Source organism: Phalangium opilio, unplaced genomic scaffold (genome assembly GCF_054372755.1).
Source record: "Phalangium opilio isolate 3A_F unplaced genomic scaffold, DU_Popi_V2 ptg000093l_1, whole genome shotgun sequence".
NCBI lineage: Eukaryota > Metazoa > Arthropoda > Arachnida > Opiliones > Phalangiidae > Phalangium > Phalangium opilio.
Window position 1 is genome coordinate 3525235 of NW_028324198.1, and position 14577 is coordinate 3539811.

The window sequence follows — 14577 nt, forward strand, 5'->3', positions numbered from 1 at the left end:
ATCCATCCGAAGGGGATATAGCTCAGTGGATGAGCGCTCGCTTTGCATGTGGGAAGTCCCGGGTTCGACCCTGGTATCTCCATTTCGCGGTTTTAACAAAATATGTATTCTTTTCTGAAAATCTCCACACATCCATCCGAAGGGGATATAGCTCAGTGGATGAGCGCTCGCTTTGCATGTGAGAAGTCCCGGGTTCGATCCCGGTATCTCCATTTCGCGGTTATAGTCTAAGAGTATTTATTTTTACGATGACCTCTACTTGTATATCCGAAGGGGATATAGCTCAGTGGAAGAGCGCTCGCTTTGCATGTGAGAAGTCCCGGGTTCAACCCACGGTATCTCCATTTCGCGGTTTTAACAAAATATGTATTCTTTTCTGAAAATCTCCACTCATGCATCCGAAGGGGATATAGCTCAGTGGATGAGCGCTCGCTTTGCATGTGAGAAGTCACGGGTTCAACCCCCGGTATCACCATTTCGCGGTTTTAGTCTAAAAGGATTTATTTTAACGATGATCTCTACTTGTACATCCGAAGGGGATATAGCTCAGTGGAAGAGCGCGCGCTTTGCAAGTGAGAAGTCCCGGGATCAACCCCCGGTATCTCCATTGCGCGGTTTTAGTCTAAAAGTATTTATTTGAATTACAAAACACTTGATTGAATTGAATTGAATTTTTGAGATGATCTCTACTTGTACATCCGAAGGGGATATAGCTCAGTGGAAGAGCGCTTGCTTTGCATGTGAGAAGTCCAGGGTTCAACCCCCGGTATCTCCAATTCGCGGTTTTAACAAGATATGTATTCTTTTCTGAAAATCTCCACTCATCCATCCGAAGGGGATAGAGCTCAGTGGAAGAGCGCTGGCTTTGCATGTGAGAAGTCCAGGGTTCAACCCCCGGTTTCTCCATTTCGCGGTTTTAACAAAATATGTATTCTTTTCTGAAAATCTCCACTCGTACATCCGAAGGGGATATAGCTCAGTGGAAGAGCGCTCGCTTTACATGTGAGATGTCCCGGGTTCGATCCCGGTATCTCCATTTCGCGGTTATAGTCTAAGAGTATTTATTTTTACGATGACCTCTACTTGTATATCCGAAGGGTATATAGCTCAGTGGAAGAGCGCTCGCTTTGCATGTGAGAAGTCCCGGGTTCAACCCACGGTATCTCCATTTCGCGGTTTTAACAAAATATGTATTCTTTTCTGAAAATCTCCACTCATGCATCCGAAGGGGATATAGCTCAGTGGATGAGCGCTCGCTTTGCATGTGAGAAGTCACGGGTTCAACCCCCGGTATCACCATTTCGCGGTTTTAGTCTAAAAGGATTTATTTTAACGATGATCTCTACTTGTACATCCGAAGGGGATATAGCTCAGTGGAAGAGCGCTCGCTTTACATGTGAGATGTCCCGGGTTCGATCCCGGTATCACCATTTCGCGGTTTTAGTCTAAAAGGATTTATTTTAACGATGATCTCTACTTGTACATCCGAAGGGGATATAGCTAAGTGGAAGAGCGCTTGCTTTGCATGTGAGAAGTCCCGGGATCAACCCCCGGTATCTCCATTTCGCGGTTTTAGTCTAAAAGTATTTATTTGAATTACAAAACACTTGATTGAATTGAATTGAATTTTTAAGATGATCTCTACTTGTACATCCGAAGGGGATATAGCTCAGTGGAAGAGCGCTTGCTTTGCATGTGAGAAGTCCAGGGTTCAACCCCCGGTATCTCCATTTCGCGGTTTTAACAAAATATGTATTCTTTTCTTAAAATCTCCACTCATGCATCCGAAGGGGATATAGCTCAGTGGAAGAGCGCTCGCTTTGCATGTGAGAAGTCACGGGTTCAACCCCCGGTATCTCCATTTCGCGGTTTTAACAAAATATGTATTCTTTTCTGAAAATCTCCACTCATCCATCCGAAGGGGATATAGCTCAGTGGAAGAGCGCTCGCTTTGCATGTGAGAAGTCCCGGGTTCAACCCCCGGTATCTCCATTTCGCGGTTTTAGTCTAAGAGTATTTATTTTTACGATGACCTCTACTTGTATATCCGAAGGGGATATAGCTCAGTGGAAGAGCGCTCGCTTTGCATGTGAGAAGTCCCGGGTTCAACCCACGGTATCTCCATTTCGCGGTTTTAACAAAATATGTATTCTTTTCTGAAAATCTCCACTCATGCATCCGAAGGGGATATAGCTCAGTGGAAGAGCGCTCGCTTTGCATGTGAGAAGTCACGGGTTCAACCCCCGGTATCTCCATTTCGCGGTTTTAGCAAAATATGTAATCTTTTCTGAAAATCTCCACTCATCCATCCGAAGGGGATATAGCTCAGTGGATGAGCGCTCGCTTTGCATGTGAGAAGTCCCGGGTTCGACCCTGGTATCTCCATTTCGCGGTTTTAGTCTAAGAGTATTTATTTTTACGATGATCTCTACTTGTATATCCGAAGGGGATATAGCTCAGTGGAAGAGCGCTCGCTTTGCATGTGAGAAGTCCCGGGTTCAACCCCCGGTATCTCCATTTCGCGGTTTTAGTCTAAGAGTATTTATTTTTACGATGACCTCTACTTGTATATCCGAAGGGGATATAGCTCAGTGGAAGAGCGCTCGCTTTGCATGTGAGAAGTCCCGGGTTCAACCCACGGTATCTCCATTTCGCGGTTTTAACAAAATATGTATTCTTTTCTGAAAATCTCCACTCATGCATCCGAAGGGGATATAGCTCAGTGGAAGAGCGCTCGCTTTGCATGTGAGAAGTCACGGGTTCAACCCCCGGTATCTCCATTTCGCGGTTTTAACAAAATATGTATTCTTTTCTGAAAATCTCCACTCATCCATCCGAAAGGGATATAGCTCAGTGGATGAGCGCTCGCTTTGCATGTGAGAAGTCCCGGGTTCGACCCTGGTATCTCCATTTCGCGGTTTTAGTCTAAGAGTATTTATTTTTTCGATGATCTCTACTTGTATATCCGAAGGGGATATAGCTCAGTGGAAGAGCGCTCGCTTTGCATGTGAGAAGTCCCGGGTTCAACCCCCGGTATCTCCATTTCGCGGTTTTAGTCTAAGAGTATTTATTTTTACGATGACCTCTACTTGTATATCCGAAGGGGATATAGCTCAGTGGAAGAGCGCTCGCTTTGCATGTGAGAAGTCCCGTGTTCAACCCACGGTATCTCCATTTCGCGGTTTTAACAAAATATGTATTCTTTTCTGAAAATCTCCACTCATGCATTCGAAGGGGATATAGCTCAGTGGAAGAGCGCTTGCTTTGCATGTGAGAAGTCATGGGTTCAACCCCCGGTATCTCCATTTCGCGGTTTTAACAAAATATGTATTCTTTTCTGAAAATCTCCACTGATCCCGCCGAAGGGGATATAGCTCAGTGGATGAGTGCTCGCTTTGCATGTGAGAAGTCCCGGGTTCGACCCTGGTATCTCCATTTCGCGGATTTAGTCTAAGAGTATTTATTTTTACGATGATCTCTACTTGTACATCCGAAGGGGATATAGCTCAGTGGAAGAGCGCGCGCTTTGCAAGTGAGAAGTCCCGGGATCAACCCCCGGTATCTCCATTGCGCGGTTTTAGTCTAAAAGTATTTATTTGAATTACAAAACACTTGATTGAATTGAATTGAATTTTTGAGATGATCTCTACTTGTACATCCGAAGGGGATATAGCTCAGTGGAAGAGCGCTTGCTTTGCATGTGAGAAGTCCAGGGTTCAACCCCGGTATCTCCAATTCGCGGTTTTAACAAGATATGTATTCTTTCCTGAAAATCTCCACTCATCCATCCGAAGGGGATAGAGCTCAGTGGAAGAGCGCTGGCTTTGCATGTGAGAAGTCCAGGGTTCAACCCCCGGTTTCTCCATTTCGCGGTTTTAACAAAATATGTATTCTTTTCTGAAAATCTCCACTCGTACATCCGAAGGGGATATAGCTCAGTGGAAGAGCGCTCGCTTTGCATGTGAGAAGTCCCGGGTTCAACCCACGGTATCTCCATTTCGCGGTTTTAACAAAATATGTATTCTTTTCTGAAAATCTCCACTCATGCATCCGAAGGGGATATAGCTCAGTGGAAGAGCGCTCGCTTTGCATGTGAGAAGTCACGGGTTCAACCCCCGGTATCTCCATTTCGCGGTTTTAACAAAATATGTATTCTTTTCTGAAAATCTCCACTCATCCATCCGAAGGGGATATAGCTCAGTGGATGAGCGCTCGCTTTGCATGTGAGAAGTCCCGGGTTCGACCCTGGTATCTCCATTTCGCGGTTTTAGTCTAAGAGTATTTATTTTTACGATGATCTCTACTTGTATATCCGAAGGGGATATAGCTCAGTGGAAGAGCGCTCGCTTTGCATGTGAGAAGTCCCGGGTTCAACCCCCGGTATCTCCATTTCGCGGTTTTAGTCTAAGAGTATTTATTTTTACGATGACCTCTACTTGCATATCCGAAGGGGATATAGCTCAGTGGAAGAGCGCTCGCTTTGCATGTGAGAAGTCCCGGGTTCAACCCACGGTATCTCCATTTCGCGGTTTTAACAAAATATGTATTCTTTTCTGAAAATCTCCACTCATGCATCCGAAGGGGATATAGCTCAGTGGAAGAGCGCTCGCTTTGCATGTGAGAAGTCACGGGTTCAACCCCCGGTATCTCCATTTCGCGGTTTTAACAAAATATGTATTCTTTTCTGAAAATCTCCACTCATCCATCCGAAGGGGATATAGCTCAGTGGATGAGCGCTCGCTTTGCATGTGAGAAGTCCCGGGTTCGACCCTGGTATCTCCATTTCGCGGTTTTAGTCTAAGAGTATTTATTTTTACGATGACCTCTACTTGTATATCCGAAGGGGATATAGCTAAGTGGAAGAGCGCTCGCTTTGCATGTGAGAAGTCCCGGGTTCAACCCACGGTATCTCCATTTCGCGGTTTTAACAAAATATGTATTCTTTTCTGAAAATCTCCACTCATGCATCCGAAGGGGATATAGCTCAGTGGAAGAGCGCTCGCTTTGCATGTGAGAAGTCACGGGTTCAACCCCCGGTATCTCCATTTCGCGGTTTTAACAAAATATGTATTCTTTTCTGAAAATCTCCACTCATCCATCCGAAGGGGATATAGCTCAGTGGATGAGCGCTCGCTTTGCATGTGAGAAGTCCCGGGTTCGACCCTGGTATCTCCATTTCGCGGTTTTAGTCTAAGAGTATTTATTTTTACGATGATCTCTACTTGTATATCCGAAGGGGATATAGCTCAGTGGAAGAGCGCTCGCTTTGCATGTGAGAAGTCCCGGGTTCAACCCCCGGTATCTCCATTTCGCGGTTTTAGTCTAAGAGTATTTATTTTTACGATGACCTCTACTTGCATATCCGAAGGGGATATAGCTCAGTGGAAGAGCGCTCGCTTTGCATGTGAGAAGTCCCGGGTTCAACCCACGGTATCTCCATTTCGCGGTTTTAACAAAATATGTATTCTTTTCTGAAAATCTCCACTCATGCATCCGAAGGGGATATAGCTCAGTGGAAGAGCGCTCGCTTTGCATGTGAGAAGTCACGGGTTCAACCCCCGGTATCTCCATTTCGCGGTTTTAACAAAATATATATTCTTTTCTGAAAATCTCCACTCATCCATCCGAAGGGGATATAGCTCAGTGGATGAGCGCTCGCTTTGCATGTGAGAAGTCCCGGGTTCGACCCTGGTATCTCCATTTCGCGGTTTTAGTCTAAGAGTATTTATTTTTACGATGACCTCTACTTGTATATCCGAAGGGGATATAGCTAAGTGGAAGAGCGCTCGCTTTGCATGTGAGAAGTCCCGGGTTCAACCCACGGTATCTCCATTTCGCGGTTTTAACAAAATATGTATTCTTTTCTGAAAATCTCCACTCATGCATTCGAAGGGGATATAGCTCAGTGGAAGAGCGCTTGCTTTGCATGTGAGAAGTCATGGGTTCAACCCCCGGTATCTCCATTTCGCGGTTTTAACAAAATATGTATTCTTTTCTGAAAATCTCCACTGATCCCGCCGAAGGGGATATAGCTCAGTGGATGAGTGCTCGCTTTGCATGTGAGAAGTCCCGGGTTCGACCCTGGTATCTCCATTTCGCGGATTTAGTCTAAGAGTATTTATTTTTACGATGATCTCTACTTGTACATCCGAAGGGGATATAGCTCAGTGGAAGAGCGCGCGCTTTGCAAGTGAGAAGTCCCGGGATCAACCCCCGGTATCTCCATTGCGCGGTTTTAGTCTAAAAGTATTTATTTGAATTACAAAACACTTGATTGAATTGAATTGAATTTTTGAGATGATCTCTACTTGTACATCCGAAGGGGATATAGCTCAGTGGAAGAGCGCTTGCTTTGCATGTGAGAAGTCCAGGGTTCAACCCCCGGTATCTCCAATTCGCGGTTTTAACAAGATATGTATTCTTTCCTGAAAATCTCCACTCATCCATCCGAAGGGGATAGAGCTCAGTGGAAGAGCGCTGGCTTTGCATGTGAGAAGTCCAGGGTTCAACCCCCGGTTTCTCCATTTCGCGGTTTTAACAAAATATGTATTCTTTTCTGAAAATCTCCACTCGTACATCCGAAGGGGATATAGCTCAGTGGAAGAGCGCTCGCTTTGCATGTGAGAAGTCCCGGGTTCAACCCACGGTATCTCCATTTCGCGGTTTTAACAAAATATGTATTCTTTTCTGAAAATCTCCACTCATGCATCCGAAGGGGATATAGCTCAGTGGAAGAGCGCTCGCTTTGCATGTGAGAAGTCACGGGTTCAACCCCCGGTATCTCCATTTCGCGGTTTTAACAAAATATGTATTCTTTTCTGAAAATCTCCACTCATCCATCCGAAGGGGATATAGCTCAGTGGATGAGCGCTCGCTTTGCATGTGAGAAGTCCCGGGTTCGACCCTGGTATCTCCATTTCGCGGTTTTAGTCTAAGAGTATTTATTTTTACGATGATCTCTACTTGTATATCCGAAGGGGATATAGCTCAGTGGAAGAGCGCTCGCTTTGCATGTGAGAAGTCCCGGGTTCAACCCCCGGTATCTCCATTTCGCGGTTTTAGTCTAAGAGTATTTATTTTTACGATGACCTCTACTTGCATATCCGAAGGGGATATAGCTCAGTGGAAAAGCGCTCGCTTTGCATGTGAGAAGTCCCGGGTTCAACCCACGGTATCTCCATTTCGCGGTTTTAACAAAATATGTATTCTTTTCTGAAAATCTCCACTCATCCATCCGAAGGGGATATAGCTCAGTGGATGAGCGCTCGCTTTGCATGTGGGAAGTCCCGGGTTCGACCCTGGTATCTCCATTTCGCGGTTTTAACAAAATATGTATTCTTTTCTGAAAATCTCCACACATCCATCCGAAGGGGATATAGCTCAGTGGATGAGCGCTCGCTTTGCATGTGAGAAGTCCCGGGTTCGATCCCGGTATCTCCATTTCGCGGTTATAGTCTAAGAGTATTTATTTTTACGATGACCTCTACTTGTATATCCGAAGGGGATATAGCTCAGTGGAAGAGCGCTCGCTTTGCATGTGAGAAGTCCCGGGTTCAACCCACGGTATCTCCATTTCGCGGTTTTAACAAAATATGTATTCTTTTCTGAAAATCTCCACTCATGCATCCGAAGGGGATATAGCTCAGTGGATGAGCGCTCGCTTTGCATGTGAGAAGTCACGGGTTCAACCCCCGGTATCACCATTTCGCGGTTTTAGTCTAAAAGGATTTATTTTAACGATGATCTCTACTTGTACATCCGAAGGGGATATAGCTCAGTGGAAGAGCGCGCGCTTTGCAAGTGAGAAGTCCCGGGATCAACCCCCGGTATCTCCATTGCGCGGTTTTAGTCTAAAAGTATTTATTTGAATTACAAAACACTTGATTGAATTGAATTGAATTTTTGAGATGATCTCTACTTGTACATCCGAAGGGGATATAGCTCAGTGGAAGAGCGCTTGCTTTGCATGTGAGAAGTCCAGGGTTCAACCCCCGGTATCTCCAATTCGCGGTTTTAACAAGATATGTATTCTTTTCTGAAAATCTCCACTCATCCATCCGAAGGGGATAGAGCTCAGTGGAAGAGCGCTGGCTTTGCATGTGAGAAGTCCAGGGTTCAACCCCCGGTTTCTCCATTTCGCGGTTTTAACAAAATATGTATTCTTTTCTGAAAATCTCCACTCGTACATCCGAAGGGGATATAGCTCAGTGGAAGAGCGCTCGCTTTACATGTGAGATGTCCCGGGTTCGATCCCGGTATCTCCATTTCGCGGTTATAGTCTAAGAGTATTTATTTTTACGATGACCTCTACTTGTATATCCGAAGGGGATATAGCTCAGTGGAAGAGCGCTCGCTTTGCATGTGAGAAGTCCCGGGTTCAACCCACGGTATCTCCGTTTCGCGGTTTTAGTCTAAAAGGATTTATTTTAACGATGATCTCTACTTGTACATCCGAAGGGGATATAGCTCAGTGGAAGAGCGCTCGCTTTACATGTGAGATGTCCCGGGTTCGATCCCGGTATCACCATTTCGCGGTTTTAGTCTAAAAGGATTTATTTTAACGATGATCTCTACTTGTACATCCGAAGGGGATATAGCTAAGTGGAAGAGCGCTTGCTTTGCATGTGAGAAGTCCCGGGATCAACCCCCGGTATCTCCATTTCGCGGTTTTAGTCTAAAAGTATTTATTTGAATTACAAAACACTTGATTGAATTGAATTGAATTTTTAAGATGATCTCTACTTGTACATCCGAAGGGGATATAGCTCAGTGGAAGAGCGCTTGCTTTGCATGTGAGAAGTCCAGGGTTCAACCCCCGGTATCTCCATTTCGCGGTTTTAACAAAATATGTATTCTTTTCTTAAAATCTCCACTCATGCATCCGAAGGGGATATAGCTCAGTGGAAGAGCGCTCGCTTTGCATGTGAGAAGTCACGGGTTCAACCCCCGGTATCTCCATTTCGCGGTTTTAACAAAATATGTATTCTTTTCTGAAAATCTCCACTCATCCATCCGAAGGGGATATAGCTCAGTGGATGAGCGCTCGCTTTGCATGTGAGAAGTCCCGGGTTCGACCCTGGTATCTCCATTTCGCGGTTTTAGTCTAAGAGTATTTATTTTTACGATGATCTCTACTTGTATATCCGAAGGGGATATAGCTCAGTGGAAGAGCGCTCGCTTTGCATGTGAGAAGTCCCGGGTTCAACCCCCGGTATCTCCATTTCGCGGTTTTAGTCTAAGAGTATTTATTTTTACGATGACCTCTACTTGTATATCCGAAGGGGATATAGCTCAGTGGAAGAGCGCTCGCTTTGCATGTGAGAAGTCCCGGGTTCAACCCACGGTATCTCCATTTCGCGGTTTTAACAAAATATGTATTCTTTTCTGAAAATCTCCACTCATGCATCCGGAGGGGATATAGCTCAGTGGAAGAGCGCTTGCTTTGCATGTGAGAAGTCCAGGGTTCAACCCCCGGTATCTCCATTTCGCGGTTTTAACAAAATATGTATTCTTTTCTTAAAATCTCCACTCATGCATCCGAAGGGGATATAGCTCAGTGGAAGAGCGCTCGCTTTGCATGTGAGAAGTCACGGGTTCAACCCCCGGTATCTCCATTTCGCGGTTTTAACAAAATATGTAATCTTTTCTGAAAATCTCCACTCATCCATCCGAAGGGGATATAGCTCAGTGGATGAGCGCTCGCTTTGCATGTGAGAAGTCCCGGGTTCGACCCTGGTATCTCCATTTCGCGGTTTTAGTCTAAGAGTATTTATTTTTACGATGATCTCTACTTGTATATCCGAAGGGGATATAGCTCAGTGGAAGAGCGCTCGCTTTGCATGTGAGAAGTCCCGGGTTCAACCCCCGGTATCTCCATTTCGCGGTTTTAGTCTAAGAGTATTTATTTTTACGATGACCTCTACTTGTATATCCGAAGGGGATATAGCTCAGTGGAAGAGCGCTCGCTTTGCATGTGAGAAGTCCCGGGTTCAACCCACGGTATCTCCATTTCGCGGTTTTAACAAAATATGTATTCTTTTCTGAAAATCTCCACTCATGCATCCGAAGGGGATATAGCTCAGTGGAAGAGCGCTCGCTTTGCATGTGAGAAGTCACGGGTTCAACCCCCGGTATCTCCATTTCGCGGTTTTAACAAAATATGTATTCTTTTCTGAAAATCTCCACTCATCCATCCGAAAGGGATATAGCTCAGTGGATGAGCGCTCGCTTTGCATGTGAGAAGTCCCGGGTTCGACCCTGGTATCTCCATTTCGCGGTTTTAGTCTAAGAGTATTTATTTTTACGATGATCTCTACTTGTATATCCGAAGGGGATATAGCTCAGTGGAAGAGAGCTCGCTTTGCATGTGAGAAGTCCCGGGTTCAACCCCCGGTATCTCCATTTCGCGGTTTTAGTCTAAGAGTATTTATTTTTACGATGACCTCTACTTGTATATCCGAAGGGGATATAGCTCAGTGGAAGAGCGCTTGCTTTGCATGTGAGAAGTCCAGGGTTCAACCCCCGGTATCTCCATTTCGCGGTTTTAACAAAATATGTATTCTTTTCTTAAAATCTCCACTCATGCATCCGAAGGGGATATAGCTCAGTGGAAGAGCGCTCGCTTTGCATGTGAGAAGTCACGGGTTCAACCCCCGGTATCTCCATTTCGCGGTTTTAACAAAATATGTAATCTTTTCTGAAAATCTCCACTCATCCATCCGAAGGGGATATAGCTCAGTGGATGAGCGCTCGCTTTGCATGTGAGAAGTCCCGGGTTCGACCCTGGTATCTCCATTTCGCGGTTTTAGTCTAAGAGTATTTATTTTTACGATGATCTCTACTTGTATATCCGAAGGGGATATAGCTCAGTGGAAGAGCGCTCGCTTTGCATGTGAGAAGTCCCGGGTTCAACCCCCGGTATCTCCATTTCGCGGTTTTAGTCTAAGAGTATTTATTTTTACGATGACCTCTACTTGTATATCCGAAGGGGATATAGCTCAGTGGAAGAGCGCTCGCTTTGCATGTGAGAAGTCCCGGGTTCAACCCACGGTATCTCCATTTCGCGGTTTTAACAAAATATGTATTCTTTTCTGAAAATCTCCACTCATGCATCCGAAGGGGATATAGCTCAGTGGAAGAGCGCTCGCTTTGCATGTGAGAAGTCACGGGTTCAACCCCCGGTATCTCCATTTCGCGGTTTTAACAAAATATGTATTCTTTTCTGAAAATCTCCACTCATCCATCCGAAAGGGATATAGCTCAGTGGATGAGCGCTCGCTTTGCATGTGAGAAGTCCCGGGTTCGACCCTGGTATCTCCATTTCGCGGTTTTAGTCTAAGAGTATTTATTTTTACGATGATCTCTACTTGTATATCCGAAGGGGATATAGCTCAGTGGAAGAGAGCTCGCTTTGCATGTGAGAAGTCCCGGGTTCAACCCCCGGTATCTCCATTTCGCGGTTTTAGTCTAAGAGTATTTATTTTTACGATGACCTCTACTTGTATATCCGAAGGGGATATAGCTCAGTGGAAGAGCGCTCGCTTTGCATGTGAGAAGTCCCGGGTTCAACCCACGGTATCTCCATTTCGCGGTTTTAACAAAATATGTATTCTTTTCTGAAAATCTCCACTCATGCATTCGAAGGGGATATAGCTCAGTGGAAGAGCGCTTGCTTTGCATGTGAGAAGTCATGGGTTCAACCCCCGGTATCTCCATTTCGCGGTTTTAACAAAATATGTATTCTTTTCTGAAAATCTCCACTGATCCCGCCGAAGGGGATATAGCTCAGTGGATGAGTGCTCGCTTTGCATGTGAGAAGTCCCGGGTGCGACCCTGGTATCTCCATTTCGCGGTTTTAGTCTAAGAGTATTTATTTTTACGATGATCTCTACTTGTACATCCGAAGGGGATATAGCTCAGTGGAAGAGCGCGCGCTTTGCAAGTGAGAAGTCCCGGGATCAACCCCCGGTATCTCCATTGCGCGGTTTTAGTCTAAAAGTATTTATTTGAATTACAAAACACTTGATTGAATTGAATTGAATTTTTGAGATGATCTCTACTTGTACATCCGAAGGGGATATAGCTCAGTGGAAGAGCGCTTGCTTTGCATGTGAGAAGTCCAGGGTTCAACCCCGGTATCTCCAATTCGCGGTTTTAACAAGATATGTATTCTTTCCTGAAAATCTCCACTCATCCATCCGAAGGGGATAGAGCTCAGTGGAAGAGCGCTGGCTTTGCATGTGAGAAGTCCAGGGTTCAACCCCCGGTTTCTCCATTTCGCGGTTTTAACAAAATATGTATTCTTTTCTGAAAATCTCCACTCGTACATCCGAAGGGGATATAGCTCAGTGGAAGAGCGCTCGCTTTGCATGTGAGAAGTCCCGGGTTCAACCCACGGTATCTCCATTTCGCGGTTTTAACAAAATATGTATTCTTTTCTGAAAATCTCCACTCATGCATCCGAAGGGGATATAGCTCAGTGGAAGAGCGCTCGCTTTGCATGTGAGAAGTCACGGGTTCAACCTCCGGTATCTCCATTTCGCGGTTTTAACAAAATATGTATTCTTTTCTGAAAATCTCCACTCATCCATCCGAAGGGGATATAGCTCAGTGGATGAGCGCTCGCTTTGCATGTGAGAAGTCCCGGGTTCGACCCTGGTATCTCCATTTCGCGGTTTTAGTCTAAGAGTATTTATTTTTACGATGACCTCTACTTGTATATCCGAAGGGGATATAGCTAAGTGGAAGAGCGCTCGCTTTGCATGTGAGAAGTCCCGGGTTCAACCCACGGTATCTCCATTTCGCGGTTTTAACAAAATATGTATTCTTTTCTGAAAATCTCCACTCATGCATTCGAAGGGGATATAGCTCAGTGGAAGAGCGCTTGCTTTGCATGTGAGAAGTCATGGGTTCAACCCCCGGTATCTCCATTTCGCGGTTTTAACAAAATATGTATTCTTTTCTGAAAATCTCCACTGATCCCGCCGAAGGGGATATAGCTCAGTGGATGAGTGCTCGCTTTGCATGTGAGAAGTCCCGGGTTCGACCCTGGTATCTCCATTTCGCGGTTTTAGTCTAAGAGTATTTATTTTTACGATGATCTCTACTTGTACATCCGAAGGGGATATAGCTCAGTGGAAGAGCGCGCGCTTTGCAAGTGAGAAGTCCCGGGATCAACCCCCGGTATCTCCATTGCGCGGTTTTAGTCTAAAAGTATTTATTTGAATTACAAAACACTTGATTGAATTGAATTGAATTTTTGAGATGATCTCTACTTGTACATCCGAAGGGGATATAGCTCAGTGGAAGAGCGCTTGCTTTGCATGTGAGAAGTCCAGGGTTCAACCCCCGGTATCTCCAATTCGCGGTTTTAACAAGATATGTATTCTTTCCTGAAAATCTCCACTCATCCATCCGAAGGGGATAGAGCTCAGTGGAAGAGCGCTGGCTTTGCATGTGAGAAGTCCAGGGTTCAACCCCCGGTTTCTCCATTTCGCGGTTTTAACAAAATATGTATTCTTTTCTGAAAATCTCCACTCGTACATCCGAAGGGGATATAGCTCAGTGGAAGAGCGCTCGCTTTGCATGTGAGAAGTCCCGGGTTCAACCCACGGTATCTCCATTTCGCGGTTTTAACAAAATATGTATTCTTTTCTGAAAATCTCCACTCATGCATCCGAAGGGGATATAGCTCAGTGGAAGAGCGCTCGCTTTGCATGTGAGAAGTCACGGGTTCAACCCCCGGTATCTCCATTTCGCGGTTTTAACAAAATATGTATTCTTTTCTGAAAATCTCCACTCATCCATCCGAAGGGGATATAGCTCAGTGGATGAGCGCTCGCTTTGCATGTGAGAAGTCCCGGGTTCGACCCTGGTATCTCCATTTCGCGGTTTTAGTCTAAGAGTATTTATTTTTACGATGATCTCTACTTGTATATCCGAAGGGGATATAGCTCAGTGGAAGAGCGCTCGCTTTGCATGTGAGAAGTCCCGGGTTCAACCCCCGGTATCTCCATTTCGCGGTTTTAGTCTAAGAGTATTTATTTTTACGATGACCTCTACTTGCATATCCGAAGGGGATATAGCTCAGTGGAAAAGCGCTCGCTTTGCATGTGAGAAGTCCCGGGTTCAACCCACGGTATCTCCATTTCGCGGTTTTAACAAAATATGTATTCTTTTCTGAAAATCTCCACTCATGCATCCGAAGGGGATATAGCTCAGTGGAAGAGCGCTCGCTTTGCATGTGAGAAGTCACGGGTTCAACCCCCGGTATCTCCATTTCGCGGTTTTAACAAAATATGTATTCTTTTCTGAAAATCTCCACTCATCCATCCGAAGGGGATATAGCTCAGTGGATGAGCGCTCGCTTTGCATGTGAGAAGTCCCGGGTTCAACCCCCGGTATCTCCATTTCGCGGTTTTAGTCTAAGAGTATTTATTTTTACGATGACCTCTACTTGCATATCCGAAGGGGATATAGCTCAGTGGAAAAGCGCTCGCTTTGCATGTGAGAAGTCCCGGGTTCAACCCACGGTATCTCCATTTCGCGGTTTTAACAAAATATGTATTCTTTTCTGAA

At 45.2% G+C, this 14577-nt stretch overlaps 57 non-coding genes across 57 annotated transcripts; all 57 read left to right on the forward strand.

The window, feature by feature from the left end:
* The first annotated feature begins 141 nt into the window (after positions 1-141).
* On the forward strand, positions 142-212 carry TRNAA-UGC (transfer RNA alanine (anticodon UGC)). Its single transcript has one exon. It is a non-coding gene; the product is annotated as a tRNA-Ala (tRNA).
* Positions 213-272: 60 nt separating this feature from the next.
* Positions 273-344, forward strand: TRNAA-UGC (transfer RNA alanine (anticodon UGC)). Its single transcript has one exon. It is a non-coding gene; the product is annotated as a tRNA-Ala (tRNA).
* A 359-nt stretch (positions 345-703) lies between these two features.
* Positions 704-775, forward strand: TRNAA-UGC (transfer RNA alanine (anticodon UGC)). The gene has a single exon. It is a non-coding gene; the product is annotated as a tRNA-Ala (tRNA).
* An 883-nt stretch (positions 776-1658) lies between these two features.
* TRNAA-UGC (transfer RNA alanine (anticodon UGC)) lies at positions 1659-1730 on the forward strand. Its single transcript has one exon. It is a non-coding gene; the product is annotated as a tRNA-Ala (tRNA).
* A 59-nt stretch (positions 1731-1789) lies between these two features.
* On the forward strand, positions 1790-1861 carry TRNAA-UGC (transfer RNA alanine (anticodon UGC)). Its single transcript has one exon. It is a non-coding gene; the product is annotated as a tRNA-Ala (tRNA).
* Positions 1862-1920: 59 nt separating this feature from the next.
* TRNAA-UGC (transfer RNA alanine (anticodon UGC)) lies at positions 1921-1992 on the forward strand. Its single transcript has one exon. It is a non-coding gene; the product is annotated as a tRNA-Ala (tRNA).
* Positions 1993-2052: 60 nt separating this feature from the next.
* TRNAA-UGC (transfer RNA alanine (anticodon UGC)) lies at positions 2053-2124 on the forward strand. Its single transcript has one exon. It is a non-coding gene; the product is annotated as a tRNA-Ala (tRNA).
* A 59-nt stretch (positions 2125-2183) lies between these two features.
* Positions 2184-2255, forward strand: TRNAA-UGC (transfer RNA alanine (anticodon UGC)). The gene has a single exon. It is a non-coding gene; the product is annotated as a tRNA-Ala (tRNA).
* A 190-nt stretch (positions 2256-2445) lies between these two features.
* On the forward strand, positions 2446-2517 carry TRNAA-UGC (transfer RNA alanine (anticodon UGC)). Its single transcript has one exon. It is a non-coding gene; the product is annotated as a tRNA-Ala (tRNA).
* A 60-nt stretch (positions 2518-2577) lies between these two features.
* TRNAA-UGC (transfer RNA alanine (anticodon UGC)) lies at positions 2578-2649 on the forward strand. Its single transcript has one exon. It is a non-coding gene; the product is annotated as a tRNA-Ala (tRNA).
* A 59-nt stretch (positions 2650-2708) lies between these two features.
* TRNAA-UGC (transfer RNA alanine (anticodon UGC)) lies at positions 2709-2780 on the forward strand. Its single transcript has one exon. It is a non-coding gene; the product is annotated as a tRNA-Ala (tRNA).
* A 190-nt stretch (positions 2781-2970) lies between these two features.
* TRNAA-UGC (transfer RNA alanine (anticodon UGC)) lies at positions 2971-3042 on the forward strand. The gene has a single exon. It is a non-coding gene; the product is annotated as a tRNA-Ala (tRNA).
* Positions 3043-3102: 60 nt separating this feature from the next.
* On the forward strand, positions 3103-3174 carry TRNAA-UGC (transfer RNA alanine (anticodon UGC)). The gene has a single exon. It is a non-coding gene; the product is annotated as a tRNA-Ala (tRNA).
* A 750-nt stretch (positions 3175-3924) lies between these two features.
* TRNAA-UGC (transfer RNA alanine (anticodon UGC)) lies at positions 3925-3996 on the forward strand. Its single transcript has one exon. It is a non-coding gene; the product is annotated as a tRNA-Ala (tRNA).
* Positions 3997-4055: 59 nt separating this feature from the next.
* On the forward strand, positions 4056-4127 carry TRNAA-UGC (transfer RNA alanine (anticodon UGC)). Its single transcript has one exon. It is a non-coding gene; the product is annotated as a tRNA-Ala (tRNA).
* A 190-nt stretch (positions 4128-4317) lies between these two features.
* Positions 4318-4389, forward strand: TRNAA-UGC (transfer RNA alanine (anticodon UGC)). Its single transcript has one exon. It is a non-coding gene; the product is annotated as a tRNA-Ala (tRNA).
* A 60-nt stretch (positions 4390-4449) lies between these two features.
* Positions 4450-4521, forward strand: TRNAA-UGC (transfer RNA alanine (anticodon UGC)). Its single transcript has one exon. It is a non-coding gene; the product is annotated as a tRNA-Ala (tRNA).
* A 59-nt stretch (positions 4522-4580) lies between these two features.
* Positions 4581-4652, forward strand: TRNAA-UGC (transfer RNA alanine (anticodon UGC)). Its single transcript has one exon. It is a non-coding gene; the product is annotated as a tRNA-Ala (tRNA).
* Positions 4653-4973: 321 nt separating this feature from the next.
* Positions 4974-5045, forward strand: TRNAA-UGC (transfer RNA alanine (anticodon UGC)). Its single transcript has one exon. It is a non-coding gene; the product is annotated as a tRNA-Ala (tRNA).
* Positions 5046-5235: 190 nt separating this feature from the next.
* TRNAA-UGC (transfer RNA alanine (anticodon UGC)) lies at positions 5236-5307 on the forward strand. The gene has a single exon. It is a non-coding gene; the product is annotated as a tRNA-Ala (tRNA).
* A 60-nt stretch (positions 5308-5367) lies between these two features.
* TRNAA-UGC (transfer RNA alanine (anticodon UGC)) lies at positions 5368-5439 on the forward strand. The gene has a single exon. It is a non-coding gene; the product is annotated as a tRNA-Ala (tRNA).
* Positions 5440-5498: 59 nt separating this feature from the next.
* On the forward strand, positions 5499-5570 carry TRNAA-UGC (transfer RNA alanine (anticodon UGC)). The gene has a single exon. It is a non-coding gene; the product is annotated as a tRNA-Ala (tRNA).
* Positions 5571-6321: 751 nt separating this feature from the next.
* Positions 6322-6393, forward strand: TRNAA-UGC (transfer RNA alanine (anticodon UGC)). The gene has a single exon. It is a non-coding gene; the product is annotated as a tRNA-Ala (tRNA).
* Positions 6394-6583: 190 nt separating this feature from the next.
* TRNAA-UGC (transfer RNA alanine (anticodon UGC)) lies at positions 6584-6655 on the forward strand. The gene has a single exon. It is a non-coding gene; the product is annotated as a tRNA-Ala (tRNA).
* Positions 6656-6714: 59 nt separating this feature from the next.
* Positions 6715-6786, forward strand: TRNAA-UGC (transfer RNA alanine (anticodon UGC)). Its single transcript has one exon. It is a non-coding gene; the product is annotated as a tRNA-Ala (tRNA).
* Positions 6787-6976: 190 nt separating this feature from the next.
* TRNAA-UGC (transfer RNA alanine (anticodon UGC)) lies at positions 6977-7048 on the forward strand. Its single transcript has one exon. It is a non-coding gene; the product is annotated as a tRNA-Ala (tRNA).
* Positions 7049-7108: 60 nt separating this feature from the next.
* Positions 7109-7180, forward strand: TRNAA-UGC (transfer RNA alanine (anticodon UGC)). The gene has a single exon. It is a non-coding gene; the product is annotated as a tRNA-Ala (tRNA).
* A 189-nt stretch (positions 7181-7369) lies between these two features.
* TRNAA-UGC (transfer RNA alanine (anticodon UGC)) lies at positions 7370-7440 on the forward strand. The gene has a single exon. It is a non-coding gene; the product is annotated as a tRNA-Ala (tRNA).
* A 60-nt stretch (positions 7441-7500) lies between these two features.
* TRNAA-UGC (transfer RNA alanine (anticodon UGC)) lies at positions 7501-7572 on the forward strand. The gene has a single exon. It is a non-coding gene; the product is annotated as a tRNA-Ala (tRNA).
* Positions 7573-7931: 359 nt separating this feature from the next.
* Positions 7932-8003, forward strand: TRNAA-UGC (transfer RNA alanine (anticodon UGC)). The gene has a single exon. It is a non-coding gene; the product is annotated as a tRNA-Ala (tRNA).
* A 321-nt stretch (positions 8004-8324) lies between these two features.
* Positions 8325-8396, forward strand: TRNAA-UGC (transfer RNA alanine (anticodon UGC)). The gene has a single exon. It is a non-coding gene; the product is annotated as a tRNA-Ala (tRNA).
* A 359-nt stretch (positions 8397-8755) lies between these two features.
* On the forward strand, positions 8756-8827 carry TRNAA-UGC (transfer RNA alanine (anticodon UGC)). Its single transcript has one exon. It is a non-coding gene; the product is annotated as a tRNA-Ala (tRNA).
* A 59-nt stretch (positions 8828-8886) lies between these two features.
* On the forward strand, positions 8887-8958 carry TRNAA-UGC (transfer RNA alanine (anticodon UGC)). Its single transcript has one exon. It is a non-coding gene; the product is annotated as a tRNA-Ala (tRNA).
* A 190-nt stretch (positions 8959-9148) lies between these two features.
* TRNAA-UGC (transfer RNA alanine (anticodon UGC)) lies at positions 9149-9220 on the forward strand. The gene has a single exon. It is a non-coding gene; the product is annotated as a tRNA-Ala (tRNA).
* A 60-nt stretch (positions 9221-9280) lies between these two features.
* Positions 9281-9352, forward strand: TRNAA-UGC (transfer RNA alanine (anticodon UGC)). Its single transcript has one exon. It is a non-coding gene; the product is annotated as a tRNA-Ala (tRNA).
* A 59-nt stretch (positions 9353-9411) lies between these two features.
* TRNAA-UGC (transfer RNA alanine (anticodon UGC)) lies at positions 9412-9483 on the forward strand. The gene has a single exon. It is a non-coding gene; the product is annotated as a tRNA-Ala (tRNA).
* Positions 9484-9542: 59 nt separating this feature from the next.
* On the forward strand, positions 9543-9614 carry TRNAA-UGC (transfer RNA alanine (anticodon UGC)). The gene has a single exon. It is a non-coding gene; the product is annotated as a tRNA-Ala (tRNA).
* Positions 9615-9804: 190 nt separating this feature from the next.
* On the forward strand, positions 9805-9876 carry TRNAA-UGC (transfer RNA alanine (anticodon UGC)). The gene has a single exon. It is a non-coding gene; the product is annotated as a tRNA-Ala (tRNA).
* Positions 9877-9936: 60 nt separating this feature from the next.
* On the forward strand, positions 9937-10008 carry TRNAA-UGC (transfer RNA alanine (anticodon UGC)). The gene has a single exon. It is a non-coding gene; the product is annotated as a tRNA-Ala (tRNA).
* Positions 10009-10067: 59 nt separating this feature from the next.
* Positions 10068-10139, forward strand: TRNAA-UGC (transfer RNA alanine (anticodon UGC)). The gene has a single exon. It is a non-coding gene; the product is annotated as a tRNA-Ala (tRNA).
* A 190-nt stretch (positions 10140-10329) lies between these two features.
* On the forward strand, positions 10330-10401 carry TRNAA-UGC (transfer RNA alanine (anticodon UGC)). The gene has a single exon. It is a non-coding gene; the product is annotated as a tRNA-Ala (tRNA).
* Positions 10402-10461: 60 nt separating this feature from the next.
* Positions 10462-10533, forward strand: TRNAA-UGC (transfer RNA alanine (anticodon UGC)). The gene has a single exon. It is a non-coding gene; the product is annotated as a tRNA-Ala (tRNA).
* A 59-nt stretch (positions 10534-10592) lies between these two features.
* Positions 10593-10664, forward strand: TRNAA-UGC (transfer RNA alanine (anticodon UGC)). The gene has a single exon. It is a non-coding gene; the product is annotated as a tRNA-Ala (tRNA).
* A 190-nt stretch (positions 10665-10854) lies between these two features.
* On the forward strand, positions 10855-10926 carry TRNAA-UGC (transfer RNA alanine (anticodon UGC)). The gene has a single exon. It is a non-coding gene; the product is annotated as a tRNA-Ala (tRNA).
* A 60-nt stretch (positions 10927-10986) lies between these two features.
* On the forward strand, positions 10987-11058 carry TRNAA-UGC (transfer RNA alanine (anticodon UGC)). The gene has a single exon. It is a non-coding gene; the product is annotated as a tRNA-Ala (tRNA).
* Positions 11059-11117: 59 nt separating this feature from the next.
* On the forward strand, positions 11118-11189 carry TRNAA-UGC (transfer RNA alanine (anticodon UGC)). Its single transcript has one exon. It is a non-coding gene; the product is annotated as a tRNA-Ala (tRNA).
* Positions 11190-11379: 190 nt separating this feature from the next.
* TRNAA-UGC (transfer RNA alanine (anticodon UGC)) lies at positions 11380-11451 on the forward strand. The gene has a single exon. It is a non-coding gene; the product is annotated as a tRNA-Ala (tRNA).
* Positions 11452-11511: 60 nt separating this feature from the next.
* On the forward strand, positions 11512-11583 carry TRNAA-UGC (transfer RNA alanine (anticodon UGC)). The gene has a single exon. It is a non-coding gene; the product is annotated as a tRNA-Ala (tRNA).
* Positions 11584-12333: 750 nt separating this feature from the next.
* TRNAA-UGC (transfer RNA alanine (anticodon UGC)) lies at positions 12334-12405 on the forward strand. Its single transcript has one exon. It is a non-coding gene; the product is annotated as a tRNA-Ala (tRNA).
* Positions 12406-13287: 882 nt separating this feature from the next.
* TRNAA-UGC (transfer RNA alanine (anticodon UGC)) lies at positions 13288-13359 on the forward strand. Its single transcript has one exon. It is a non-coding gene; the product is annotated as a tRNA-Ala (tRNA).
* A 190-nt stretch (positions 13360-13549) lies between these two features.
* On the forward strand, positions 13550-13621 carry TRNAA-UGC (transfer RNA alanine (anticodon UGC)). Its single transcript has one exon. It is a non-coding gene; the product is annotated as a tRNA-Ala (tRNA).
* A 59-nt stretch (positions 13622-13680) lies between these two features.
* On the forward strand, positions 13681-13752 carry TRNAA-UGC (transfer RNA alanine (anticodon UGC)). The gene has a single exon. It is a non-coding gene; the product is annotated as a tRNA-Ala (tRNA).
* Positions 13753-13942: 190 nt separating this feature from the next.
* On the forward strand, positions 13943-14014 carry TRNAA-UGC (transfer RNA alanine (anticodon UGC)). The gene has a single exon. It is a non-coding gene; the product is annotated as a tRNA-Ala (tRNA).
* A 60-nt stretch (positions 14015-14074) lies between these two features.
* Positions 14075-14146, forward strand: TRNAA-UGC (transfer RNA alanine (anticodon UGC)). Its single transcript has one exon. It is a non-coding gene; the product is annotated as a tRNA-Ala (tRNA).
* A 59-nt stretch (positions 14147-14205) lies between these two features.
* Positions 14206-14277, forward strand: TRNAA-UGC (transfer RNA alanine (anticodon UGC)). Its single transcript has one exon. It is a non-coding gene; the product is annotated as a tRNA-Ala (tRNA).
* Positions 14278-14336: 59 nt separating this feature from the next.
* TRNAA-UGC (transfer RNA alanine (anticodon UGC)) lies at positions 14337-14408 on the forward strand. Its single transcript has one exon. It is a non-coding gene; the product is annotated as a tRNA-Ala (tRNA).
* Positions 14409-14468: 60 nt separating this feature from the next.
* TRNAA-UGC (transfer RNA alanine (anticodon UGC)) lies at positions 14469-14540 on the forward strand. Its single transcript has one exon. It is a non-coding gene; the product is annotated as a tRNA-Ala (tRNA).
* Positions 14541-14577: the final 37 nt, after the last annotated feature.